We start from the raw sequence: 27,071 nt of genomic DNA, 5'->3' as shown, positions 1-27,071 counted from the left end.
CAGTGCATATTTCTGAAAACATTTATAAAAAGTGGTGGGAATAGATGCAGGCAATTGTTTTTTTTAACAGCAACAGCATGAGAAGGACAGATTCTGGAGTCAGGTGATGCCAAAATGAAATGAAGGAAAAGGAAAGGAAGGAAAAAAGAAAGGAAAGGAAAAAACAGAAAGAAAGAAAAGAAAGAAAAGAAAAGAAAGAGATAAGGTGACGAACATAGCATTGCACTATAAATTCCACCCATTTTATTCAAACATAAAGTTGATTCATTTGCAAAAGAGGGGTGGCTTATTTTGTGGCACTAGGTTAATTATTTCCCTTTTTTCAACCTGCAAATTCTGCTGGATCTTTACTTTTTCACTCTTCTCTTCATTCTATTCTATTCTATTTTTTCCCTCAAGGATCCATGGTTTTCAGCTTTTATAGAATCCTATATAGAATGTATTGAACATTGTTTATATTGATAGTTGGAACTGAACGTAATACTCATTTATGCAAGTCTGTAGAAATTCCAAAATAGTGTCATAGACCAAATTGTGCCATAGACTATATTCCTTTACTTGAAATTCAGTTCAGACAAGTTAGGAACATTGTTGGATAAATACTTTATCAAAGCTTTTATTTCTGATTTTTTAAAAAAAGTTTGGCTATGGCATTAATTCAAATTTAGCTTTGAAAGGTAAACTGGTGACAGTTATTCGTGTTTTATAGCAACCTGTTTGGATTGCTGTATTTCATGTGACTCTGTTAAAAGAAAATCAGTACATACATACAAAGCAAAAATGTTAGGTTCAGAGATATTCAGGGATTGGTAAAACAGCAAAATAATGGACACAACTCATCAGTCAAAGGCCTTCTTTTCTACATATAGGTTACAATTGCAACTTGTGAGGAACGGTGAGGTGCCCTCTGTTCATAAAACTGGCTTTTTTTTTTTTTTTACTCCATATCCACCTTTTCAAAATCCCCTGACTGGGTTACAGACAGAAATGGATGAGCATAACATACTGGTAACTAACTGCTTATGTTTCTGTGGAGAAAAAAATTAAATAGTCTAAGGCAGGGGTCCCCAACCACCGGGCCGCGGACTGCACCGGGCCGTGGAGCACTCTCTACCGGGCCGCAAAGATTTTTTTAAAAATGGCGGCTTTCTTCACCTTCGGTGAATGCTGCTGGGATCGGGATCAAGGACACAAATGAAAGAAGGGGAGGGAGGAAGCAACCGAAGCCTGTCCTTCTCTCTGGGTCAGTGGCTTCAGCTTCCTCCCGCCTCATTCCTCTCTCAGTCGCTCTCTCGCTCCTCCACCAGCCCAGGAAGAAACTGCTTCAAAGAAGCGGGGGGCTTTTCCTGTCGCCGCAGTGGCTCCGAAGTGCCTGTTTCTCCCCACCCCACCCCGCCCACCCGCCTGCCCGCGTGCACACGGGTTCAACTCAGTGCTCCGTTCTGCCTGCCTGCCTGCCTGCCTTCGTTAATGGTTGAATCGGAACAGCTTCGGCTGAGTAAAAGAGGCGAATAGTTATTATTCTCAGCCGAAGCTGCTCCCAAACAACCAGAAACTAAGGCAGGTAGGCAGGCAGGCAGAACGGGACACTGTGGATTGAAGCGCGCGCGGGTGGGCGGGGTGGGGTGGGGGTGAAACGGGCGCTCGGAATAGCTGCGGCGACAGGAAAAGCCCCCTCCTTCTCTTCTCTCCCCCGGTCCTTGCAAAAATTTCTGCTTGAAACCAGTCCCTGGTACAAAAAGGTTGGGGACCACTGGTCTAAGGAGTTCTAGGTTAAGCAGGGGAAAGAAGAGGGGAAGGAAAGAAACAATTTTCTGCAATTGAGCAGAAATATAACTTTTTTTATATTCATAGTAATGTTGTTGCTGTGTTTACCTCAAATCTAGCAGATTATTCAACTTCTAAATAATCAATAGTTTCTAATTCTTACTTCATATTATTATGAATTTGAGGACTAGTCTAAGATAATTTTGCAGGATTTCACACATTTTTAAAATAACTGTAGTACTATAAAAGTACAATTAACAGAATTGTATACATGGTTTCTAAAGTATGTTAAAGCATTTTTTTAATGTCATCTTTTCTAAAAAATGTCTGATTTTTTCAACATAGACCTCCCTGTCCTTGAATGGTTGGGTGGACTGGACATTAACATTTGAACCACTATAAGTCCATGTATTTGCCATAAGCTAAATAAATAAATAATTTTTTAAAAAAGTATTCGATAGCGGGAGATATGATACAGGTATATCAACCCACAGATGTTGGAATAAAATGACTAATGTCTTTTCCTTCAGTAGTTAGAAAGAAGAATAAATGAAATCTGTTTTTAATTGGACATTTCCTTATCTAAACAGAGAAACGTAATGACCATAAGTTGATAAAAAAAAACAATGATAGTGCAAGTGCTTCCAACTCCCTGCTGATTTTCCCATTGAGTTTCTTATGGGAAGCTGGCAAGGAGCCTCCCTCCCTCCCTCCTTTTCTTCCTGCCTTCCTTCCTGCCTGCCTGCCTGCCTTTCCTCCCCATCCACCTCTCTTTCCCACCCCTCCCCTTTTCTTTCCCTTCCCCCCTTTTTATCTGTTGGTAGATAAGTGGATGCTGGCTGAATGGGGAGGGAATGAGGGATTGATATACTGGCTGGGATATTGTCACAGAACGTTTAAATCAAGGATCACATGATCTTAGCAGTTGAAGCATTTTTTCGGGAGTCCTGGATTTTGAATGCATTCCGAAGTATCATGGTTCAAAAATTGTTACACTATGGTGCACTGTTTTCTTTAGCTACTGTAAGGATTACAGAAACAAGAGTTTAATAGCATATAAATCAACTATGCTAGAATCAGGTGTAAAATGGACACAAAAAATGACTTTGGCTTTGTAGGAATTATGCAATGCCAATTCCAGTAACATATTTTTTTAAGAAATCTGATCAAGGATAGCAGTCAGTTGAAATAGTGATGATGACCAAACACTAAATTGGTTATGATGTATAAATATGATGTATAAATATACCTGAAATTACAAAATGTCAAGAATTTAGAGTTCTCCTTAAGAGAAACAGGTTTGGAGAAATGATAGAAATATTTTCCATTTAGGACAAAAATAGTTCACTTTATTATAACCAAAATATTTCAGTTGCATTGTTTTATGCTAATGTCTCTTCCAGTGTTGAGATGTCTCCTATATTTCTGTTCCTTAACAACATTTGTGTATTGCTATCAAATCTACTGATCCTGGGATTCAATATTTTATTTTTTTCTTGCTTTAAAAGATGTGAAGTTTAATTTTATAAAACATTTCTATGTTATAACACTCTTTTTTAACTCAAGGAGGACAGGAGCCTAACATACTTTATTTTGTTATTTTAGAAGTCTATTCTATGGGTTCAGTTTTCAGGAAGAAGGGTGTCATTAAAAATAAGACACACCAGATTTACAGTGGCATGCTTTATAAAAAAAAAAGTGAGAACAACAATTTCACAATGTGGTTTACTTATGAGTTAGCACATTATTTAGACATATTAAAACGAATAGATCACACATTGATATCCATAGCAGAGTATTTTGTTTTTTAAATCTAACAGTTTGGCCATAATTTGTCATGGTTTCAGTTGCCTTGTTTAACAAGGAGATATTTTTGAAGTTGTTATCATTTCTCTTTTATTTTAGATATTTACCTCCAAAAACTCAGCTCTTACCAAAATAGTAAGATTAAGAATAAAAGACCTACAGTATTTCAACAGCTGGTTTGCTATATATGCCAAGTGCAGAGTCATCTGCCTTTGAATGGTGTTTTAACAATCTGTTTTTGTTTTAAGATTGGAGGCAGCATTTAACAGTCCTACCCTTATGTTCTACGGATGTTCTTCTTTTTAACTTGTGGGCAAAGCCTTCCTCATACTGTGGAGGTAATCATCTTGACTTCTTTTAATATATGCGATGGGCACCCCTACTCTTGCTTTTATATATGCTAATTTTGCAGGAGATGCTACTTAAACTCTAGTCTTTTGTAGTTGGGAGGTTTGAGAAAGAAGAAATTGTGTAGTGGTAAGCCAAGAGTTGAGTCAGACAGATAAGACATATTCAGATAAGGCTTCCAATTTAACAAACAGCCATTTGTATTTTTCTTGTCCAACAGAGTACAATGAAAAAAGAGGTGCTCCAAAGCAGTGGTCTAGCATGCTGACTGATTCTGGAACTAAAGTCTACACATCTTAATTACCAAGATTGAAAAATAGTGATAAACATTTATGTTATCTAACTGGAATTTTTATTTTTAGGTGTTTTTTTTTTCCTGGTTTAGAACCATGGCTGTTTTCAAACTATTCTTAAAACAGTATCTAGTATGGTCATTACATTTAATTGAAGTCTCTTTCTGGGAATTGATATACACATCTTAAATTTGCCAAGTTTGAAAAATACTGGTCTATGGCAAAACGAAGCAAATACAATCAAGCGAAAACAGTGATTTTTGAAAATTCCTCATATCCTTAGTGCTTATCTGATTAGCAAATAAAATGTGTAGAAAAATACAGCCTTAATAAATGCCCATAATCACTGCTGATTTCCATAATCTAGGCAGGATGTTGATTGTCTATATATTTTTAATGCACAGACTACCAACAATTGTTTAGAGTAAGACCAGAGGTGGTATTCAGCAGGTTCTGACCAGTTCTGGAGAACGGGTAGTGGAAATTTTGAGTAGTTTGGAGAACCGGTAGTGGAAATTTTGAGTAGTTCGTAATACCACCTCTGAATGACCCTGCCCCATCTATTTTCTGCCTCCTGAGTCCCAGCTGATCGGCTGGATCTTCTTTTGTTGCCCTTCATAGGAGAATGGAGCTGGAAAGCAGGTTAGTGAGGTGGGGAGAGAATGGGAATTTTACAGTATCCTTCCCCTGGAGTGGGGTGGGAATGGAGATTTTACAGTATCCTTCCCCTGCCATGCACACCAAGCCATGCACACCAAGCCACACCACGCCCACAGAACCCGTAGTAAAAAATTTTTGAATCCCACCACTGAGTAAGACTGGGCTACAAAAATCACAATGAACAGGAGATGGCATTTTTGTATCTTTTTGCTGCCCTCTAATGTCCACAAAGATTTATGCAATCCAATCCTGATTCTAGAAAAAGATGCTAACCTTAAATTTCTAGTTGAATACAGCCAAATGAGCTTGGCTTATTCACTTCTATGTGATACATTCAAGATTCTGCTATTGTCTGGAATACAAAAAGTAGGGGGTGCAGTGAAGAATGCAGAATGGTACATTGATTTTCAGTGTTTAAAACTACCAACATTATCAGTAGAAGTCCAGGCATTGGTGGAATTAGAATCATCAGCCCCCTTGGTTTATTTATAGAAAATTGATCTCTGTCTGTAATTTTTATCCCCATGCTGTGAACATCTCCACTAATTTATATTACAGAGCAGGCCCTAGTTTTTTAACAGGATATCAGAATAGTGTTTAGATCTTTTTTTTTTTCCTTATTAGTTACCTGTTTGAATTACACTATTGACTTTCTAGCCACACCAATAGTAAAAGCCTAAACTATAGCACCGTATCTTATTTTTCAGTGTCCTGGAAAAGCTATTATATCACTCTTCACGGTTTGAAGGCATCCTTAAAGCATCTAGCTGACTATCACATCTGATCTGGTAGGAATGTTCCCACGCTCTCATATTCTGACCTTGCTGCATTTTTTCAGTTTCTGACAATGGCACATCTCACACAAATAAACAAGCTTCAATAGATTTTAAATACTACATATCTATACATATAACTAACACTTGTATCTACTTGTATCTGTTTCTCTGAGTCTCCCTTCTCCAATCATTGACAAAACCTGGACACAAAAAATCATTTTCTTGCACAAATAAATCTTTCTACTGTTTCCAAAGGTTCTCTTTTTAGAAGATTTATAAAGCTAAGTTAAGCTTTCTTGTATTTATTAAAAGCACCTTATAAATCATTACAATTTATGTCTGTTACTAAAATTCTACCACAAATGATATTTCCTTTCAAGATATCCATAAAAATACAGTAATTTCCTTTGGGATTGCCACCTTTTTGGGGGGGAGGGGAGAGTTAATCTATCTTCCCTCTAATGATTTAGCACTTTATGATAATAAATAAAGTTTATAATACCTCACTTTTTCTCTTAATTTTCCTAAAATGAAAATGAGAGTGCTCATCAAGCTGTGATTTGGTAAGCATATTTATATTATCAAAAAGCTTCTTTTATCCAGTTGTAGGTTTGGCAGTATTAATAACAAAAGTTAAAATATTCCTTGAGCATATAGAAAAGCCAGAACTTTTGGTTTCTCGGTTTGTCGGCTTCACGAGGTAGGGGATTCGCGTGCTGCGCGATCCTGCCGCGCTAGCCGCTTTGGGGCTTCGACCGGACGGGTGCGGAGCAAGGCTGCCCTGCAGGGGTAGCTGAAGGTAAGGGGGATCCGGAGGAAGGGTTTGGGGGTGTTGCAGACCCCCTCCCTGGCCGGGGCAGAACCCCCTGTTACCAGGATCGGTGCAGCGGCGGTCCGTAATGGCCGCCACAAAGAAGTTGACAGCCGGGCAAGTATGCAGGAGGAAGAAGAGAAAGTTATTGAAAGTAAAAGTTCTTCTTGGTCGACCCAGGGCTTTGAGATTTATTTAATTTAATTCCTGGAAAAGATGGTTTTCTGATGATTTCTTCCACAAGAGAAAAAAAGCGGCTGTTTTGAGGTGCTGAAGGAAAGTTTACTCCCTCCGACGGAATTAAGCCGGAAGGGAGAGGATAAAGAAAATATATAAATTTGGATCTTGTTGGAGGAGATGCCTTGAAGACTTGAGGACAGAAATACAATCTTAATAAGGCTTTAAAATATAGACTTGGATTCTTTTTTTTATTTGTTTGATACCACCCCTGGAAGAGGAAGGGGGAATTTTGGCTTGCTTGGATTTATTGAGGATTGTGGATTTTGGGATTGTTTTGCCTTTCTCTCGGAATATTTGGTTGGTGTAAGAAGAAAGAGGAATAAAGAAAAGAAAAGACTTATTTATAATGGCTTTCCTTTTTGAAGACCTGAGGGATGAATATGAGCAAACAAAAGCAATCTGCAAAGATGGCATGGAAAAAGCTTTTCTATTTCTAGAAATGGCGCTGGTCAATTACCAACAGACAATGGAACAGATGGAAATGGAAGAAGAACAACAAGGAAGAGACGAAGACGCCATCTTCATTGAATTCCAAAACTTATCTAAGGAAGAAGGAAGGAAGAGAGCAAGGAAAATGAAGGACTTAAGATCTAAAAAAACATTTGAGAAAGAGAAAAATATGATGCAAAGTAAATATAATGATAACAAACAAGAGAAAAAGGGAATGCAACAGAGAAGGGATCCCAGCAAGGCAGAGGTTAGAAGAAGAAGGGGGTAGGAAGATTTGGTGGGGGAAGAAAGAAAGGGGAAAGGCGGAGAAAAGCCTCAAAGCTTTAAAATTGGATGGGAGAAGAGGGATTTTTTAGAGATAAAGGATGAAATATAATTTTCTGTAAGAAAGATTCTGCTAAGGTACAGAAGATGGTATTGTAACATTTATATTTGAAATAGTAAATTAGAATGCTTTAAGATTTAATAAGAAATTAAAATGTTGAAGTTTTTATTAATGATTGATTCTTAAAATGTAATAAAATATCGAAGGAAAGGAGGATACAATGTATTTAAACATTTTTGGTGGATAGAATGTACCAAGCAGAACCAAATTGGGTATTTGTTATGTTGAATGTTAATTTTACTAATTTAGGGGAGGATAGAAAGGCATCATACTCTGATTAGTGATTTCAGGAGAAATTTTTCTTTTATTATAAGAAGAGATAGAGGGATAAATGAATGGGCAAAAGATACAATTTAATGATTTAATTAAGATGGATTAAATAAGATAGAAATGTGAAGAGTGATATGTGTTATTATTTTAGCCCATGCAAAGAGAGGTAACTGGGGCCAAGGTACTTTACTAAAAGATTTTTTTTATGTTTGTTTGTGTTTGTTTGTGTTTTATGAGAATATTGGGGAAATTATTGTAGAAAAACAGGGAAAGATTCAATATGTAATGATTTGTTTGTTGTTGAAACTTTTAATAAAACTTGTTTTAAAAAAAAAAAAAAGAAAAGCCAGAACTTTTCCTTAACATTTTCAGTGTTAAGGAACAGAACCTTTAGATCAGCAATTTCACTTTTTCATATATAGTAACATTGAACAATATTGTCCTTTGAGCACTACAGTTCAGGCATGCCTGTTAGGATAGCTGTAAAAGATTTTCTAGATGGTTGCATTAGATACTTTTGAAGTATTTTCTAGTGCAGCAAATGTTATCTGCTATTAGAATTGTTATAATATCAGATTTTCATCAGAAACATCTGTGCAAATCAAACTAAATATAATATCATAATGCTACTTATATGCACAGCTACAAAAGCTCTATTCAGTTGCTTGTATCCCCACTTTACACACAATGGGCTTGTTATTCTTACAGTATAAGTCATTTATGGTTTGGTGAAGTTCATCCAAGGGTGACTATATCCAAGTAATGTGAGGAAATGCTTTATTTTTTTTTTTAATAATCACATACTGGTAGAGATAGATTACCTCCAATGTTCTACTTAAGGTAAACAAAGAAATCATTGAAATCTTAACTGTGTTTATTACAGGTGTTGCAAATATAAAACAAAGCCGAGTGCTACCTTATATAGTGGCATAAATCTGTCTGAATTCTTCAAGTTGCTGAAGTCTTAGCTGCTTCATTATAAATCTTTTATATAGCCTCGCTAATTAGCCAGCATATATGATTTCATTTTGTAATAGTTCTGCAGGAAGAAAAGAGAGAGGGAAAAGTTACATTTTAAGCCAAATAAACCCCAGATGTGAAAATACTGTAGTTGCTCCTAAGCCTAAGAAATTAATTTTTGAAGTACTGAAATATTTATGTTTTAGTGGAAAATTTGAGGTCAGTCAAAAAATAATGGATTTGTACACATAGCATTAATATAAATAATAATTAAAATAAGAGGAAAAGGCAACAAAATAAGACAAATTAATGATATTAATTTTATATATTAAGGGAAATAAGTATCATATCTTAGTTAAGGACAGATGGTCATGGAGAAACTGATCTCTGTTTTCACCAAGAATTGTCACCAAGTGATAGTACATAATTAATAATAGTATGATATTATTATTATTATTATTATAATTATGATAGTACATAATTAATAACTAGGGGGCGTGCATAAGCGCACCAACGTGCCTACCATCCCTGTCCTATTGTTTCTCTTATTCTTTTATTTTTCTTATATGTACCCATTTCATGTATTCACAACTATGTATACGCTTATACTCATTATCTTGTAAACAATTGGCAAATCAAATAAATAAATAAATAAATAAATAATTAGTCAATCAATGAAGCAAGCAAGCAAGCAAGTATATGTCCTGGGTCAGATGATCCTACCAAGCTTTTAGATGAACCTTACTCTAATATAAGTTATAGACTAGAATCAGTCAAAGATATTTACCCAGAACCCTGACAGATTCTTCAGTATAGCCACAGAGATCATATGAACAGAAATAATGGTAGTTTAAATATCAGAAAGTGGACAGATAGTGAATGGATCGCTTGCTAGTTAGAGCACTTGGTGCTGTTACCAGCCACTCTATTCCAGATAATTGTTTTGTTTATTTGAATGTGTGATGGAATGTCCAGCTGAAGACTTGGGGGCATCTCTAGGGTAAAGATATTCCTGCTTGGAATTGATTCAGTTAAGTAAACATCTGAGGTCAATCCTATACCTGTCATTTCCCAATACAGTCTGGTGAGATTCTTGTAATGTAGGTGTTCAACAATAAATATCTACTTGGGCTTATTCATAAGTGGTTCTGGTTGTTTCCACCTGGCAGGTGGACCTCCACTTTTTTGGCCTTTCAGAAATGTCTAAAGACCTGTTTTTGCTATGTTGCTTGGGGCTCACAGAGGACCACACCATCATAGGGCTGGTTAATACCCATGGGGCCCCCTCCTACCTTATCATTTTGAATTTTGACTAGCCTCCTAAATCATTTTTATATAGTTTTATGTATTTATGTTACTTCTACACTGCCAAAAGCATGGGGGAGATATGAAGTTTCTAAATTTGATATATAAATAAAAAATAACCACAAATTAATATGTTCAATTCTGCAACCTTAATGAGTTGATTAGAATCCTGTGGCTGGCTGGTGCTGCTGTCTGAACTGTCCAAATCTTAATCAGTGTCACACTGAAGGCTTCTGTTGTCTATTGCATTAAATTTGGCTCTAAATATGTTTATTGATGGGAAAATAATTTATTTATGTTGTAAAGTTAGCCAGATGTTTGATTTGGCATTTTTATTCGCCTATTAAGTTCTTCTCAAGGATGTGAGATGACAAATGTTGTTTGAGATATAAAAGGTATCATTGCAGAATGTAAGCTGTTCCAAGCTGTGCCTTTTGCAATTAACTGATGGTGATTGTGTCAAAGCCAGTGGTGTTCAAGTAATGCTCCAGTTGTTTTGCAATTGCACGCAAGGCACCAATTACTATTGGTACTATCTTTGTTTCCTTTTTCCTCAGACATTCTATTTATTGCAATATATAGAAAAATGTGAAATCATAGCTGCCAACTTTTTAACTAGTGTTGGCCTTCATATGCATAAATTTCTTGCCAAGGATCTAAGATGTCATAATGTATTGGCATAGCATATACCAGGGGTCGCCAACCTTTTGGACCTCAGGGACCACTAATGTCATACTTTTAAATCCCGAGGACCACTAATAGGATTTGTTTTAAAAAAGCTAATATATTTAATTAAAATATATATATATATATATATATATTATATATATATATATATATATATATATATATATATATATATATATATATATATATATATATATAGTTGTTCTTTAGTTGTAGCAACGTTTCAGCAGAATCTCATCTGCCATCATCAGGCTTCTGTATAGTGTTAGTCTGTGAGTCAGACTTTTACAGTGGTTTCAGATTTAAATTTGGGGCAGCCTATTGCTGTGCCAGAATGGTTTTTTCTTCATCCTGATTGGTTGGGAGTCTTGGTCTGTGTTTATTGGTCTCGGAGTTTGCTGTGTTATGCTTGATTGGTGTCTCTAATATCTTCTATCTGTTTTTTGGCTCTTTTTGTATCTTGGTTGGCTGGCAGCATTGTGTTACTTTATTGGAGGCCTTTAGTGCAGCTTGGCTTCGGGTAAATGGACGGCTATCATTAGTTAGGAAGCTGGGTTTCATCTGGGTGCCTGGTTGGGGTGTGTTTGAGCTGGAGGTATCAGGGGGGATCTGTTTGTGCCCATGTGTTTGCCTGGCTTGTGGTGTGGAGATTTTTTTGTTTGTGAGTGCAGGCTTCCAAATGATTGACATGGTGGAATCATCTCTTCTATTCATGCTTTCTGGTCTTTTTTCAATCTCTATGGCTTCTCTGATGATTCTGTGGCTAGGGTTTTCTATAGTGGCTAGGGTTTTGGTGCCATTGAAGTTGATGCTATGACCTGTGGCTTCCATGTGTTGGACTAGTGAGGAAGTGTGTTCCAGCTTTTTGACTGCATTTTTGTGTTCATCCAGGCAGGGTACTTATTCTTCTATTGGTCTGTCCAATGTATGTGGCTGGGCATGATGCACAGGGGACTTCGTATATGCCTTGGTTTTCCAGGTCAATTTTATCTTTGGGGTTGCTAAGGATGGCTGCTATTTTTCTGTCTGTTTTGAAGGCAGTCTTGATGTGATATCTGTGTAGTACCTTACTAATTTTGTCTGTAGTACCTCTTATGTAGGGCAGGACAGCTGTTCCATAGGTCTGTTCATCTTCTGGGTCTCTATTATGTTTCAGTGTGTTTTTGTGGATCAAGCTGGTGATTTTGCTTTTGTGGAAGCGTTGGCTGTCAGTACTTTAGTCAGGGTGCATAGTTCAGTCTTAATGTGTGTCTTGTCTGCCAGGCGTTTGGTTCTGGTAATTAGTGTTTTAGCCACGGAGTTTATCTGTGCTGGGTGGTGGTGGGATTGGGCGTTGAGGTAGCGGTTAGTGTGTGTTTTCTTCTGGTATACGGTGTGTCCTAGTGTGCCATCTGTTTTTTTGTAGATTAGTACATCTAGGAATGGTAGTTGTTTGTTTGTTTCCGTTTCCATGGTGAATTTGATTTTGGGGTGTGTGCTGTTTAGGTGTGTTAGGAAATTGTTTAGGTTTTCTTTTCCATGGGGCCAAATCACAAATGTGTCATCGATGTATCTTAACCATAGTTTGGGTTTGTGGATGGCATTGGCCAGGGCTCTGGATTCGAATTCTTCCATGAACAGGTTTGCAATGAGGGGTGACAGTGGTGATCCCATAGGGGCAGATCTTCTTGCTTGTAAGTTTCGACGTGGTTTCACTATTCACTCAAGTCCCGATAAAAGAGACCCTTGAAATCATCAAAAATAAATACCAACCAGCTAAACACCTCATGGAACTAACAGAACACTGCTTAACCAACACATATTTCATATACAAAGGACAAAGATACAAACAAATTGAAGGAGCCCCTATGGGATCACCACTGTCACCCGTCATTGCAAACCTTCAATTTGGGGCTCCTTCAATTTGTTTGTATCTTTGTATATGACCAGAAGCCGCACTGCAGCTGCATCACTACCCACTTCAAACCCCTCTGAGCCATACATGAAGCGAACTGACCCCCACCATGAAGATGCAGAACGACCACGAACTCGAAGCCAAACAGCAAGATCACAGCTCACCAGCTCAAATCCCCCAGTAACTAAGACCAACCTGAGCACAACCAAACCCCCACCTGAACAGAACACACCTCCAGCCAATCAGAACATGGCCAACCCCCCAACCAATCAGAACACAGCCAAAACCCCAACCAATGAGAACACCCCCCCACCCAATCAGAACACAGCCAAGCCCCCACCCAATCAAGTCACACCCCCACTAGCAGTTAAAAGGAAGAAGCAGCTGCAAGCTCACATCACTCTGAGAAGCACAGAGTTGAAGACAGAAGCCTGAAGATGATGAATGAGACTTCATCAAAACGTTGCCTAGATACTTCCAATCTTACGCGGGAGAAAACCCGAATAACCAAAGATCCACATACAAATACCCTGAGAACCTCAGAAAACATATATATATATATATATATATATATATATATATATATATATATATATATATATATATATATATATATATATATATATATATATATATAGACACACACACACACACACACACACACACACACACACATACATACATGAGAGGTTTTGATGTGTTCGGGTGTTTTCCCCTGTAAGATGCTTTCAGCTTCGTGCTTGTGCGAGTGTGTTCGGGTGTTTTCCCCTGAAAGCTGGTGCTTTCAGCTTCGTGCTTGTGCGAGCAAAGCGTGATCTGAGCTGCCGTCTCTCTATAAATACTAGTGGGGAGGTTGGCTGTGTTGTCATTTCTTGATTGGTTGATGTAGTTGATGTTTGCAGATTGGCTGGCTTTTTCGTAAGAACATGTGTGGCTGAGGTATTGGCTGTGTGTCTATCAGCCTCCTGTGTTGTAACGACCAGGGTAATGGGCTGTGTGATGACCTTCTGAGTTCTATTGTTGTGATATCCTAGGTCTTGTGCTGTAATCTCCTGGGTCATTGGCTGTGTTGCAACATCCCGAGGTTTTGTGGTGTAACCTCCTGTGTTCCGTGATGTGATATCCTGAGTGGGTGGCTGTGATGTAACGTTCCGAGTTTTGGTTTGGCTCTGAGTTTAAGGCCTGGCTATATGTGTTCATATATGTTCATATATGTGTCAGTTTGCTTAGTTTGGGGGTCGGTGTGTGTGGCAGCTGGTGATGCAGCCATGGTCTGGTTTCTGGATGGTGGTTGCCTTTCGTCTATAGGATGGGTTTGGGTTTGAGTCTGGTGAGAGGGATTGGTGGTGGTGGTGTGTGTTGTTTTGAGTCTGGTGTTGGTTTTCGTGGCTGGGACTCATTTGTTGATAGGGCTAGTTTACAGATGTCTGGTAGGTGGGAGGTATCTCCCGTTTATTCATGTTATGGGGGTGTTTCTCTATTTCCTCCTCCTCCATCACCTTCTTCTCTGGGTAGGGGGATTCTTATCTAACTGAGCATGCTAAGGCAACTCAGGGTGCTACCACTGTGGCAGCTTTGCCTCCATTTCCAAGGATTTGATGTTGGGAGAGGCAATGAGGGCTGGAAGAGCTGAGAACTGCACACAGCTCTATCTCCCTTTCCTTGCCTGCCTGCACGTGGGCACGGGAGGGGGAGGGGGAAGGAAAAAGAGGTGGGAGCAATTCAAAGCTAGAGAACTAATGGGAAAGAGCTAACAGTGGGTGCTGGGTGTGGGGACTGTTGTTGCCCCTGCCGCCGCCGTGTGTGAGAGCTGGTTGGTGTGTACATCTCAGGGACCTGCCTCTGGGGTGTTTCGGAGAGCCGGGAGGCACGAGAACTGTGCGGCCCAGATTAATTGCTTTTGGGGGCCATTTCTTCTGCAGCCCACCCAAAATTTTCTACGGCCCACCTGTGGGCCATGGCCCACCGTTTGGCGACTGCTGGTATATACTATATATACTATAGCATAGTTCATATTATACTATTCAAGTGTGGCCTTTTGCAAGTGACAGATGGACATTTTGTTACTGCACAGATTTTCTAACTACTGTCCAAGAGTTTTTGGTGTGGCACCGAGTGTGCCAATTATCACTGGGACCACCATGTCTGGTTTATGCCATAATCATTCAATTTCAGATTTTGATACTTTATGATCTTCTTCAGTTCTTTGTCTCTTTTTGTAATATTTCCATCAATTATCCACAATTTTCAACCACAATTTAATCTGCATGTTATGAACCAAGATTTTGTCAGTTTGTATTTGGGATCCCTGTTTTATCCTGTTCATTTTTTACCGTTAAGGACCCGGCCTAGGCAGATGTTATTGTTTGATGGTGTTAAATATATCATTGTAAAATATATTTCTTCCAATTGATTTATGATGATTGATGCCATATCTCTTTTCTATTCTTGCCATGTCTCTTTTTCATTTGGTCTTTCTTATTTGGTCTCAGTAAGCCTTCTGATAAACTAACTTCAGTGTATCTTCTTCCCTTCCCTTCAGATACTTTTCTGATGCCACTTTTTTTTCTTCAACTGTCTGGTATAGTTGCAACATTCCGTGTCTACCCATTTTCCTTGGTATATAGAGCCTGTGAACATTGCTGCACAAATAGTCAAGGTTGACTCGGCCTTCCATCCTTCTGAGGTGGGTAAAATGAGGGGCCAAAATTGTTGGGGGGAAATATGCTAACTCTATAAACCACTTAGAAAGGGCTGTAAAGCACTGTAAAGCGGTATATGTCTAAGTGCTATTGCTGCATAAATATAATTATTTTTCTGGTCTTCCTCTTCAGGAAATTTAGTTCTGCTTGCCTCCAGTCCGCTATCCCAGCTATGTATTTAATGATTGGAATTACCGAGGTGTTAATTTCCTTGATAGTATTTCCTTCATTGAGTTTGGACTTTAAGATACTGTTATACTGTATTCAACCTCTAATCTTCTTTTTGACTTTAGTATGCTTGATGTCAGCTTGAAGAATATCCAGGTACCAGATCATCTAATGATACACTCATTAAATGAAAAGTGGCTATATTCAAAGTTAAAACAAAAGGGGTTATATTGGAATCAGGCATGTTATACACTATTTAAATAGTATCAGATCAAGTCAGGTCAGTCCACTCATTCAGTCACATACATACTTATATACTGTACCAAAAAAAAAAAAAAAAAAATGAGATTACATTTCTCTGGAGAATAAAAAAAAACAAAAATAGATCAGTTTAGTTGATTGCTGTTTGAGACATTGCAAATGTTCACAGCTAAATATGCCTTTGCAAAGTCTCAAGTGTATACTATATTGCAAAAAATAAATTACAGCTGGTGAGATTCTTTTTAAAAAAAGATACAACTTATTTAGCAATTTGACATTAGTAATCTATCAAATTATCAGTATCAAAGGGAACATGTTTTTAACCATAAAAAAATTAAATATACAAATGGCAGTAAATGGCAATGCATATTTTTAAAAAGCAGGTTATTCCCTAGTTTTACATTATTTTAATTTTATTCTGTCTGGCAAGATTTAGTATATGTTATAATGAAACAAACTCAACATAAGCAAAATAAAGAATGGTAATTCTTTTACTGCAGCTGTAAACAATATAAATATAGTTACAATCACATATAAATATGGAGATGTTCAGATATTGAATATTTAATGTTGCTTGATGTAAGGATTTTATTTTCTTGGTATAGAGCTGATTCAAAACTGAGACATTATAGTCAATATTTTATTTTGACTGATCATGTAAAATTATTTATTTATACAGTAAAAATGCCAACAGTTGCAGATTTCTTTTGTAAAATGTGCTTGTTTATATTTCTGTCATTTTATTTCTTTACCTTATTTTTATTCTATCTTAAATCCAGGTGCCTTACACAATAGAGCCACAGTCAGGAGTCAAGTATTAGTCTTTGATCTACAATTTGTGAAGAAATGCATCATCCTAAGAAGAATTAAGTAGCTTGAATTTCTGTAAGAAAGAAAATCTTTCTCCTTCTTAAATTAACTAACAAAGACTTTCCATGCCAAATACTAGTCTGGATATGAAAGAGGCTATATAAGCACCACACTATTCCTTTTAGTGTGAACAGAATAATGAATTATTTCCCATTTTACTTGCTTTGTTTCTTGGAAACCAGGTAAATTATTCTTCTGTGATAATTTTTGCTTTAAAAGGGTAGTTATTCCACTGCTAAAATGAGAATCATTCAACTTTATTATAGATAAAACAGGTGGGTATATAGAAGATGTGTGTTTTCTGAAAAATATAATTTCAAAGTTAAAACTTTGAACTGTGAGCAGATCCTAATTAGATAAGAGCCAGAATTTATATAGCTTGCTTTACTTCTCACAGATTAAAAAATATGAGCTAGACCCAAAGTTTTTACAGAATCAAAATAATTAGATGGAGAAAATGTAACAAAACGTTAATTTTCCTGAAATTTTTCCAGTTTCCTAAAAATAAATTTTAAAATCTCAGAATTTAAAAAAAAAAACATCTCAATATCATTGTGTAATGTAGACCATATAAATTTCCTCATATTACTGCTTTTCAAATACTGAATTTTGTCCTGGTTTCAGGAAGTCAGGATATTGGTATTCTAGTTAGCTGGATAACATCCAAATCATACTAGTTATGGGAGTTTCCTATGATGTTGTATGAAAGCAAAAGTTGGACTTTGAAGTAGTGCCAATAGCATAGGAAGAGTATTGAGGTTTTTGAGCTGGAGAACACTCATTACCATTTAATTAAGATTTGTTTCTAAAAGCCTTGATACTCTCAAGATTATTACTAAACTTCTATGACATTCATAAGAAGGACATTCATAAGAAAATATGGAAGCAAGAAAAGTGTGCAGGTAAATACTATGGTGAGATGTAATTCTCTTATGAGTACTAGCAATTAGGGTTTCCAATGCTAGAAGAAATACACACATTCACAACACACCCTAGTCTCTCACAATTTTTAGATTATAACAACTAGAACGCCACCAAAAGAAGAAGAAGAATTGAACAATAGTTATTAAGATCTGGACCAATAATCTTTCTAGCTTGAATAAGCAACTAGTGCTATCCAATTATGTTGGGTTTGAACTCCTTTATACAATAAGCATTTTTGAGAGATTGTAAGAATTCTGCCAAAATAAGTAGCAGGAACCAGCACAGAAAATTTCAATAACACAGTGGTAGAACACATGCTTGATTTCAGTTCCAAAAATTCCAGATTCAATCATAGAATTTCCATGTAGGGTTCTCAAAGACTATCTGAGGTTCTGGAAAACTGTTTACAAATGGAGCTGTGTGCACATGCATGCTTGCTGGCTGCTTGTGCGGAATCATCCCGTCCCCTCCACTGGTCTGCAAAAAATAGTGTCATGTGTATATACAAATAGAGTTATTTTTTACCTACGTTTCTGGAAGAAAAAGATGTTTTGCTAAGCAAATGCTCACCAGTCATCAGTCACCATTTCTGTTCATTTTTGGGTCTACAAAGGTCTACTCTTTTTAATGTGTTCTGTACACATCTTATACATCCATTCATGCCATGTAACAGGGTAACATTTTCCCTTAGATTTATGTCTTTATTATTGTTGATTTCGGTCTTTATTGTTGTCAATTTTCCCCAATGGCTCATATATAATTCTTGCATAATATATAGTTTACAATAACCTATGAATTCCTCCTTTTATATGAACCCACAATAACCATAATAATATCAATTCATATCATACTCTTTTCATTCAAAATTCCCTATGTCTATTTGTTTCTAAAATGTATTTATTGATTGTACATCACCAACCATTGACGTGGCTTATAAATTGTGTAAAGGTATATATATCCATTTAAACTCTATCCCATAAGATCATTTATACAAATTTATTATTTACATCCTTTCCCTTTCTCATGTTTCATAGACACACAATGCATTTAGTTTTAGTTTTAATTTCATGTAATTAATTCATGTACTTTACTATTTACTCCTTTTATTTTACAAGTCAAAATATTCTATATATCAGGGAAATCATCATAAATTCCAAATATGTCTTTACTATCTGTCATGGCTTTGGGCAATCCAATTTTTCACATATTGCATTGTAGTATGATAGACTAGTTTACTAAAATTATGCTAATGAGAAAGAATACCAATGAATTTTAAGATATATTTGGGTAATCTGACACAAACACAACTAAATACCAGGTTTATTTAAAGCATGCTTACAATATTCTATGTAAGATAGGATGTAATTAGATACAATTGCATGGATGTCATAAACTAAGAAGCATAGGAAATGTAGCAAAACTTATTTAAAACTTATGTAGAATATAAATATATGCAGGGTAGTAAAACAGAGCCAAGATATAATGTTAATGTGGTGAAGGAATAAAATATTGATATTATGATCCTTCCCAAAATGACTTAGCATTCAAGCTTAATCAAAACAGTTATTTTGAATTAAATCTATTTCTCTGTTTCTTACCATTTGTTCAGTTTTTTTTTCTTTTTGGGGGTAAAATCATATGCCATCTATTCCATGAATGTATATACAAAATTCAAGCGTAGGATCAGACTCTATAATAAAGTATAAAGGAAACTGTGTATCATTTATTATTGAAAGCTAAAGTGAACAAACAATATGTAACGGGATACATATCTAGTCTTGGCCTATTGTTCTGGGGGAGAAAATCTCCAAAGGTGATTATGTTGAAATAAGGCAGGTGTAAAAACAAGATCTGACCTTAATGGCTTTGCTGAAAAGCACAGTATTTGTTCTCACATTCTTTCCATTCTGTTTTTATGATCAGGATATGTGTCTCTGAGATAATATGTCATCATGATCATGCTTAACATAGTTTCCATTTTACTTTTTTGCTTAGGATATGCCCTCCCAAGGTAGTACTGTATGTCACAAACTTTACATATTTAAAAAGAACATCTGATAATATTGTTATGAATATAACTTTTAAGAGGAAAAACAAAAGCAATTGGTATGGATGTGTCAAACAGTGCTTTTGAAAAGTATAAAAAAAAGTAGCCAATTCTTATACTGCCCATGAAATGAATGTTTATAACTGAAAAGATAGATCAACATTAAAGTACAAGGCCTTGCACAGCTTGAGGATGAATGAGAGCCTTCACTTCTTACTCTCCAGGAACACTGATACTATGTAAATGGAATAAATATTTAAATAAATTAAAATGTATGTCTTTTAACTGTAGCTTTTGTCATATTGACTATATGAAATCAGCAAAGTCAATTGAAAGTACACAATCACAAAATTTAATAACCAGTGAACTCATCAGAAATGTCTGTTTATATTTGAAGAAGCCAAAGAAGATCATTATATTGTATCCAAATTTTGTGTGTGTGTGTGTGTGTGTGTGTGTGTGTGTGTGTGTGTGTGTGTGTGTGTGTTTCTCAATAGCAATAGCTCAATAAGCTGTGTTCCCTCGGATGCCAGACTTCTGTCAGCTCTGGGGAGATGACTAGCAATGATTATGAGAAATTATGCCATGTTCCTTTTACAAAATTGAATACATTAAATAAAGTTATAATCAGTTGTATTATTTTTATTCCATATTAATCTCTGATCTTAACTGGAACATTGAAAAATATTTTTGATTTGTTTTAACATTCATTAAATAAGATACAGGATAATTGAAAGTCACCTGTCTCTATTTTTTAAGTGAAAACAAATAGACTGCAAGCTGACAAGTTTAATTTGAACAGTGGGAAAAGGAAAAAAATAACAAACAATTCTGTCTGGGCCACCCACTTCCACCAAAACCTCTTCCACCTATTCAACATGTTATGTAGGCTAGGATGATACACAGAGATATCTCAATTTAGTTCACTTGCATTGAAAAATATGCTTAATTTTGCAGCTTTATGAGAAAGAATAGCTGTATCAAGTTTTCTATGTTATATGTACATTTATTATGACTATTTCATAGCAAAAGAAATATTAGTACAACTCAGGAAGACTGCTGTGTAGCCAGAAGACCAAATAGATAAATATAGTGGCTACTGCAAAGAAGGGGATAAAAGGGAAAAGGGATAAAAGAACATAATTGATGCAGGCACATTAAATACTATAGTACAATACATCTAGCTTGCATTACATTATATTATAGAGTATGCTACATTCTACAATGATTTTGCACTTATGTAAAGTTTCATAATAATTTCTCAAGAACTTGAAGGTGGCATGAAATTATCACCAAATTGCTTCATCACAGCTCCATTGTTTGATATATATAAATCTATTAACTCCAACAGTATTCTAGCATAAATGAATTTTCTATTAACATTAATCTAGCATCTCTGGCACAATCTAGGTTCCTATTAAAAAAAACAATCTATAATTTAGAAAACAAAGTTAGGGGAAAGTCACGAGAAAAATACCCATATTAATGAACATATGGCATTTAGTAACTATTATGTAGAAAAATTGTTTGTAAACCCTAATTTACTTGTGCTGAATACTTTAGCGCAAATCATTTGTATATGCAGATTTGACAAATGTGTCACAAAAATAAGAAACTCAAACTAGACAGATTTGCATAAGTGGCTGAGAGAATCTCACTCATGTTTCTGATAAGCAATACGTATATGATGTTTTACTGTTTTTCCCCAGACTTGTCACTGCTCTGATTGCAAGTATAATATACATCATTTCCATGCTACTTTTGTTTTCACAAGCAGAAAACAGAACAATTGTTCCTATATTAACATTTTTGTTTTTGATGCTTCAAATTGGTTTACCTGAATCAAACTTTTCAAGAATAATTATGTGGCACTTGTTGCTTCAAAACATACAAAATTTCCTGACTGTATGTTATTATCTATTAATAGGTGGAACATCACAACAGTATGCTGGCTTGCAAGTTATTCTGCTAGGTAGCTTGAAAGGATTGGTGAGAACAACATAGAGATATTTCATTAAAAGTGATTGGATAATTGGGAAATTAAAATATAAATAATCAGAGACTATTTGATCAGATTTATTAAAAAAATCTGTTTGGAAACATTGTTTAAGAAAATGTATATGTATGCCTGACAGATGTATGAATAAAAAACTAAAAACACAATTGATTTTATTATTTATGGCAAAATAAGAAATTAGTGAAGAGTATGCGGCTAATGAAAAAATCTGAATATGAGAGAAATTGCAATCTGATTAAATCAAAAGAACAGATTCTAGGAAATCCTGGGCACAAAATGAAAGAAATGAAAGGTACAAAAATGAAAGCAGAATGACTTGAGGACCAGAGAGACAAAAAGTAGTGGATCAATTAATTTCCCCAAAGAGCAAATGGAAAGTAGATATAATATGCAAGGATGGTGAAGCTGCCAGGAAGAAAATGAAAATAATTATGTTACAGCGTATTGTGGAATTGTATGGAGTTAATGGGAAGTATACAATTGTATGCTTGCTGGAATGATAAAGCGTATGAAAGACATAAAATAAATAGAATAGAATAGAATAGAATAGAATAGAATAGAATAGAATAGAATAGAATAGAATAGAATAGAATAGAACAGAACAGAATTCTTTATTGGCCAAGTGTGATTGCACACACAAGGAATTTGTCTTTGGTGCATATGCTCTCAGTGTACATAAGAAAACAATAAAATACATTCATCAAGAATCATAAGATACAACACTTAGTGATATTCATGGTTTACAAATAAGCATCAAATCATACTAGGGAACAAATAAAACAATATAAATTGTAAAGATACAAGCAATATGGTTATAGTCATAAGTGGGAAGAGATAGATAATAGGAAGGATGAAAAGAATAATAGTAATATAGTTTACTAAGCAGTTTGACAGTGTTGTGGGAATCAGTTGTTTAGCAGAGTGATGGCATTCGGGGAAAAATGGTCCTTGTGTCTAGTTGTATATTTATTTATTTATTTAATTTGTCAATCACTTACAAGATAATAGGTATAAGTATAAACATGAGTAAGAATACAGGAAATAGGTACGAATAAATGGGGACAATAGGACAGGGACGGTAAGCATGATGGCACTTATGCACACCCCTTACAGATCTCTTAGGAATGGGGTGAGGTCAATAGTGGATAGTTTGAGGTTAAAGGAGTGGGGGTTAGATAAGCAAATTAATCTCCAAGGGGTAATTAGACAATCTTAAGTTGTAAGTAGTTTAAAATATAGTCAGAGACTTTTCTGTTTCAATTTGACACAAAATTGTTTTTAGCATTTACATTTTAGAATTTAGAATTATATCATTGCCACCACTATTTTGCATTCCTATCTTTAAAAGCAGCATGTTAGGTATAACAAGTTGGGCTTTGTTTTTCTTTTATGTATTAATTGTTAACTGTCCAGAATTATTTATTTATTACAAATGCAAGTTATGATGGTTCATGTGATCACCCCACTTAATGACCTGCTGTCCATGCTCTCCTTGATGGGCTCAGGTTGATAAGGGAATATGTGGTACTTTGGGATGGGAGAGGCCCTAGGAGGCCTAGCATAGGTCCATACCCACATTATAGCATCTTCCCAGCTCAAATTTGGCCCGCCCTAGATTTTCCATGGGTTTCCCCACCACATGAGACACCCAACGTCCACTTCCAACCCCTCATGGTCACTGCAGGTTTTGGGTCTGCTTCCATCCCACACTGGGTCCTCGAGGCATTCAGAACTCAGTGGGGCAAGATGAGACGGAGATATGTGTGTGTATGGGGGTGCTGCACTCAATCATAAGGGCAGACAGATTGCCTACTATCCAAAGTTTGTTCAGCAGCCATAATTTTGAAACTGGGTCAAAAATAGCTTTTGGTGAGTTTGTCATAACTTTGAATGGTTGTTAAGCAATCAGTCATAAGTTGAGAAATATCTACTGTCTCTTTGTAGAGCCCTTATGAAATATAGGCAATTTGATTGATGAAAAAACAGAATTTATACAATTAAAACTTTTTGATTGCATCTTTCATGTAGGCTTTTTTAATAATTAGATTTTTATTTGCATTTTCCCCAATACAAATTCTAAAGAGATTTACCTAATATAACACATTTTTGTATATACTATTTCTCTTCTTCATATACATTATTAACCTATTTACATGAATAATAGCATTGCAACTTTCAGAATACGGAGAATGAGTGTATATGCAATAATGTTAATCTAATTATTTTCCAAAAATAAATTTCATTTGAGAAATTCCTAATTATAGGAAGGGAAGAAAGAATTCTTCCAGTGCATAGTAATTAAGTTTGGAAAACAAAGGTTGTATTTGTGCATAAGGAACTATTTTTATTAATTTAATTACTGCATAGTTCAAGTAGGACTAAGGCAGAAAACGGGGCAGGACATGACCAATGGAATTTATGATTCCTTGCTTGAAAATTAATTCCACCAATTTATACAATGCAGTCATGCAGTTTGGGAAGTTGATGTTTGAGAAACAGCACAAAGCCATAAACTTGTTTTTAAATGGATTCCAGCCAGTATGTATATTTGTTTTTGAGGTGGCATTAGCATTCTTTCCTTTCATGAACATATTATAACATTAAAGAGAAGGATTACCACATTTTATTTATGACAACATTTATTTATCCATGCCTTGACTTATTCACTACTGCTTCATCCATTGTACAAGTTATTAGTGTTTTGTTTTTTCTCCCCTTCTGTTCAGTCGTCTGATTCTCAGACACTGCCTGGACAAAGCCCTGCAGTGTGTGGACCAAGGTAACTTATCAATCTTATGTGGAAGCTGGAAATATAAAGAAAGCCCTCCTTCCAAAAACATATAATGTCTGATGTAAATTTTAAAAACTTTTTTTAAAGCTAGCAACAGCTGCATTTTGGCAGGAATTCTATTAAATAGGAGATAGATTTTAGCTTTTAGTGCTACATTTTTTATTTTATTTTCTTCTTAAGAATTCAAGAAGATATGCTATGCTTTTCCTTTAGCTACATCCTCTTTTCTTCTTAAACTCAGAAATGATTTTTTTAGGGTCCTCCAGAAGAAGTTGACTTTAAATCTGCAATGAACAATGGACAGTTCTAAACTGAAGCTAGGAAATTGGAGCTTGAAGGGTTGAAAGGACAAGAGAAAAAGCAGAATTGTAGTGATTGCTGTTTTTGGTGTGTTTTCAATTATGAAACAGAAGAAATGTGTACGGGCCAGACAAGGATCACAGACATGACAGAGCAGTTGCCAACACCTGTAAACTATACAGATACTTGTCCTTTCCTGCCATCCATATAGAGATAAATGATGCAAGAGAATCTTAATATTTTGAGCATTGTCTTTTATTCTTCTAGTGCATGGGAAAGAGGAAGAAAGATTATGGCTGGACAATTCTGTTGAGGGAAGATATTTGGTTGCTGAAACTACATTTTTTGTTTTCTGGATGAGAGATTTCTGTCACAAGATGAATTGCATGTTACAAGAACCAAAAAGAATTTGTTGGCCTGAAGCAGGATGAACTTGATTAGGGCAACTGAAAAATGTGGACTTGGATATGAAAACTCTGCATTAAGGAAATAAAAAAAAATAGACAAAAAATATATTCTAAAACAGTGTTGGCTAACCTTTTTGGGCTCCTGTGCCGAAAATTGTCAGCACCCAGAAGGCAATGCGCACCGCCTCATGCCCCAGAACATGCGTGTGTGTTCCCCACCCTACCCCCTTACCTGCACTGCACATGCATGCACCTCCCAGCTGATTTTACTGGAAGTGACGAAATGGGTCTGTTTTTCAGCCTCCAAAGGATGCAGAGGCTTCCCTCAAGCCTCTGTGAGGCCAAAAAAGGCCTCAAATGGGCTGAAAATCAGCTGGAAGGTGCGCACATGCACAGTGCAGGTAGTTTTGGCTGGGGCTCGCGTGCCGCATAAATGGCTCTGCATGCCACCTGTGGCACACGTGCCATAGGTTCACCATCACAGTTCTAGAAGAAGGTGAAAATAGTGTTATAAAGAGCCTCTTAACCACTCAATTAAGGCATAGGAAGAACATTAATTATGATAGGTTTCATTATATATACCAAAATTTAGAATATAGATTACAAGCAAGATCAGCTTAAAGTCTTAATAGAAGGCAAATATGATTTAAAGGTTACAATTGGTAGCTAATGGAATACTTTATTTGATTGGAATATGGCAATTAGAAGATACAATCTTATTTAAAAAAAAGAACTAAAAGAAAAGAAGCAACAGTATCTACGGTACAAAAAATCCAACGAGATGAATATAGTGGCACTATGAGAATCAAAACAAATGGATGAAGGATAATGAATACTGTTCTTGGTTTCTACTGTCAAATGCTGATCCATGAAGAAAAATCTGGATGATGTTTTTCAAAAGCAAAGTGTAGACCTTTCAAGCAAGTATGAATTAGTATTGCTGGAACATAATCTTGCCAAGCATGTATTGAGGAAATTATACCTTTCTTCTTTATAGGATGGAATGAGTAATGAGTGTAGTGAGTTGAGGTAGTCATATTAGAGGCAGAGAAAGATACTTCAGATGTAGATGAGCATTTTTGCTGTACCTATTGGGACATGTATGTTTGCACTTTCTTATATTCAGTATATCTTTTCCTGGAATCACAAAGCAGCTGTGGACAGTATGCATTGTAAATTGTCCGAGGAAATTGGATTTATACATCTTAATACAGCCATTTTAAAATTTGTATACAAATGTGAAATTTGCCCCTGGCACATTCCAAAGCATCATTTTGTCTTCTGTTCCAACAATAGAGCAGAGATCTAATTATATATAATTACACTCTGGCCACACTACTACTAAAAAGGGCTACTAGAAGGGAAAAAAGAATAACCTGACTCATCCTTTATATGGCTATAAAATATTAAATGTAATTAATTATCCATTGCAACATAGGCAAACAGAAAGACCACCTATATATTTTTAAAGGACATGAAGTGATTTCATTTCCTTTAAAGGGATTATAAAAAGTGAACAACCATAATAGCAACTATAAGCCAGAGATCTAAGGGAAGAACAAAAGGTAATATTTAACTCAGCAGAACCTTTCCCTAGCCCCCCCCCTTCTCCCTTCTCTCCCCCATTACTCTCCTTCCTTCCTTCCTTCCTTCCTTCCTTCCTTCCTTCCTTCCTTCCTTCCTTCCTTCCTTCCTTCCCTCCCTCCTTCCTTCCTTCCTTCGTCCCTCCCTCCCTCCCTCCCTCTCTCCTTTCCTTCCTTCTTTCCTCCCATGAGGGCTAAACCTGATAGATATCCATAGACAAAAGTAAATAAAATGAGTTCATCAAGACAATGATCATGCTTCCAAATTGTGGTGAAGTAAGTGCCTTTTCACCATCTGTTACTTTTTATTATGTAACTATTTTATTATGTAAATATTCATATATAATGC

At 36.0% G+C, this 27,071-nt stretch overlaps 1 protein-coding gene across 1 annotated transcript in view; it reads right to left on the bottom strand.

The window, feature by feature from the left end:
* CXADR (CXADR cell adhesion molecule) overlaps positions 1 to 27,071 on the bottom strand; it is a 225,769-nt gene that overhangs the window by 73,254 nt on the left and 125,444 nt on the right. Inside the window, exon 3 of the mRNA XM_087966661.1 lies at positions 8,723 to 8,845. The gene's annotated coding sequence lies outside the window, so the exon portion shown is untranslated. The remainder of the gene's footprint in view (positions 1 to 8,722; positions 8,846 to 27,071) is intronic.

The sequence above is a fragment of the Notechis scutatus genome, chromosome 5, assembly GCF_049901735.1.
Source record: "Notechis scutatus isolate UNSWTSFEM ecotype Mainland chromosome 5, rNotScu1.2, whole genome shotgun sequence".
Lineage (NCBI taxonomy): Eukaryota > Metazoa > Chordata > Lepidosauria > Squamata > Elapidae > Notechis > Notechis scutatus.
The sequence above is the reverse complement of the archived record's forward strand: the minus strand, read 5'-3'. Positions and strand labels throughout refer to the sequence as shown.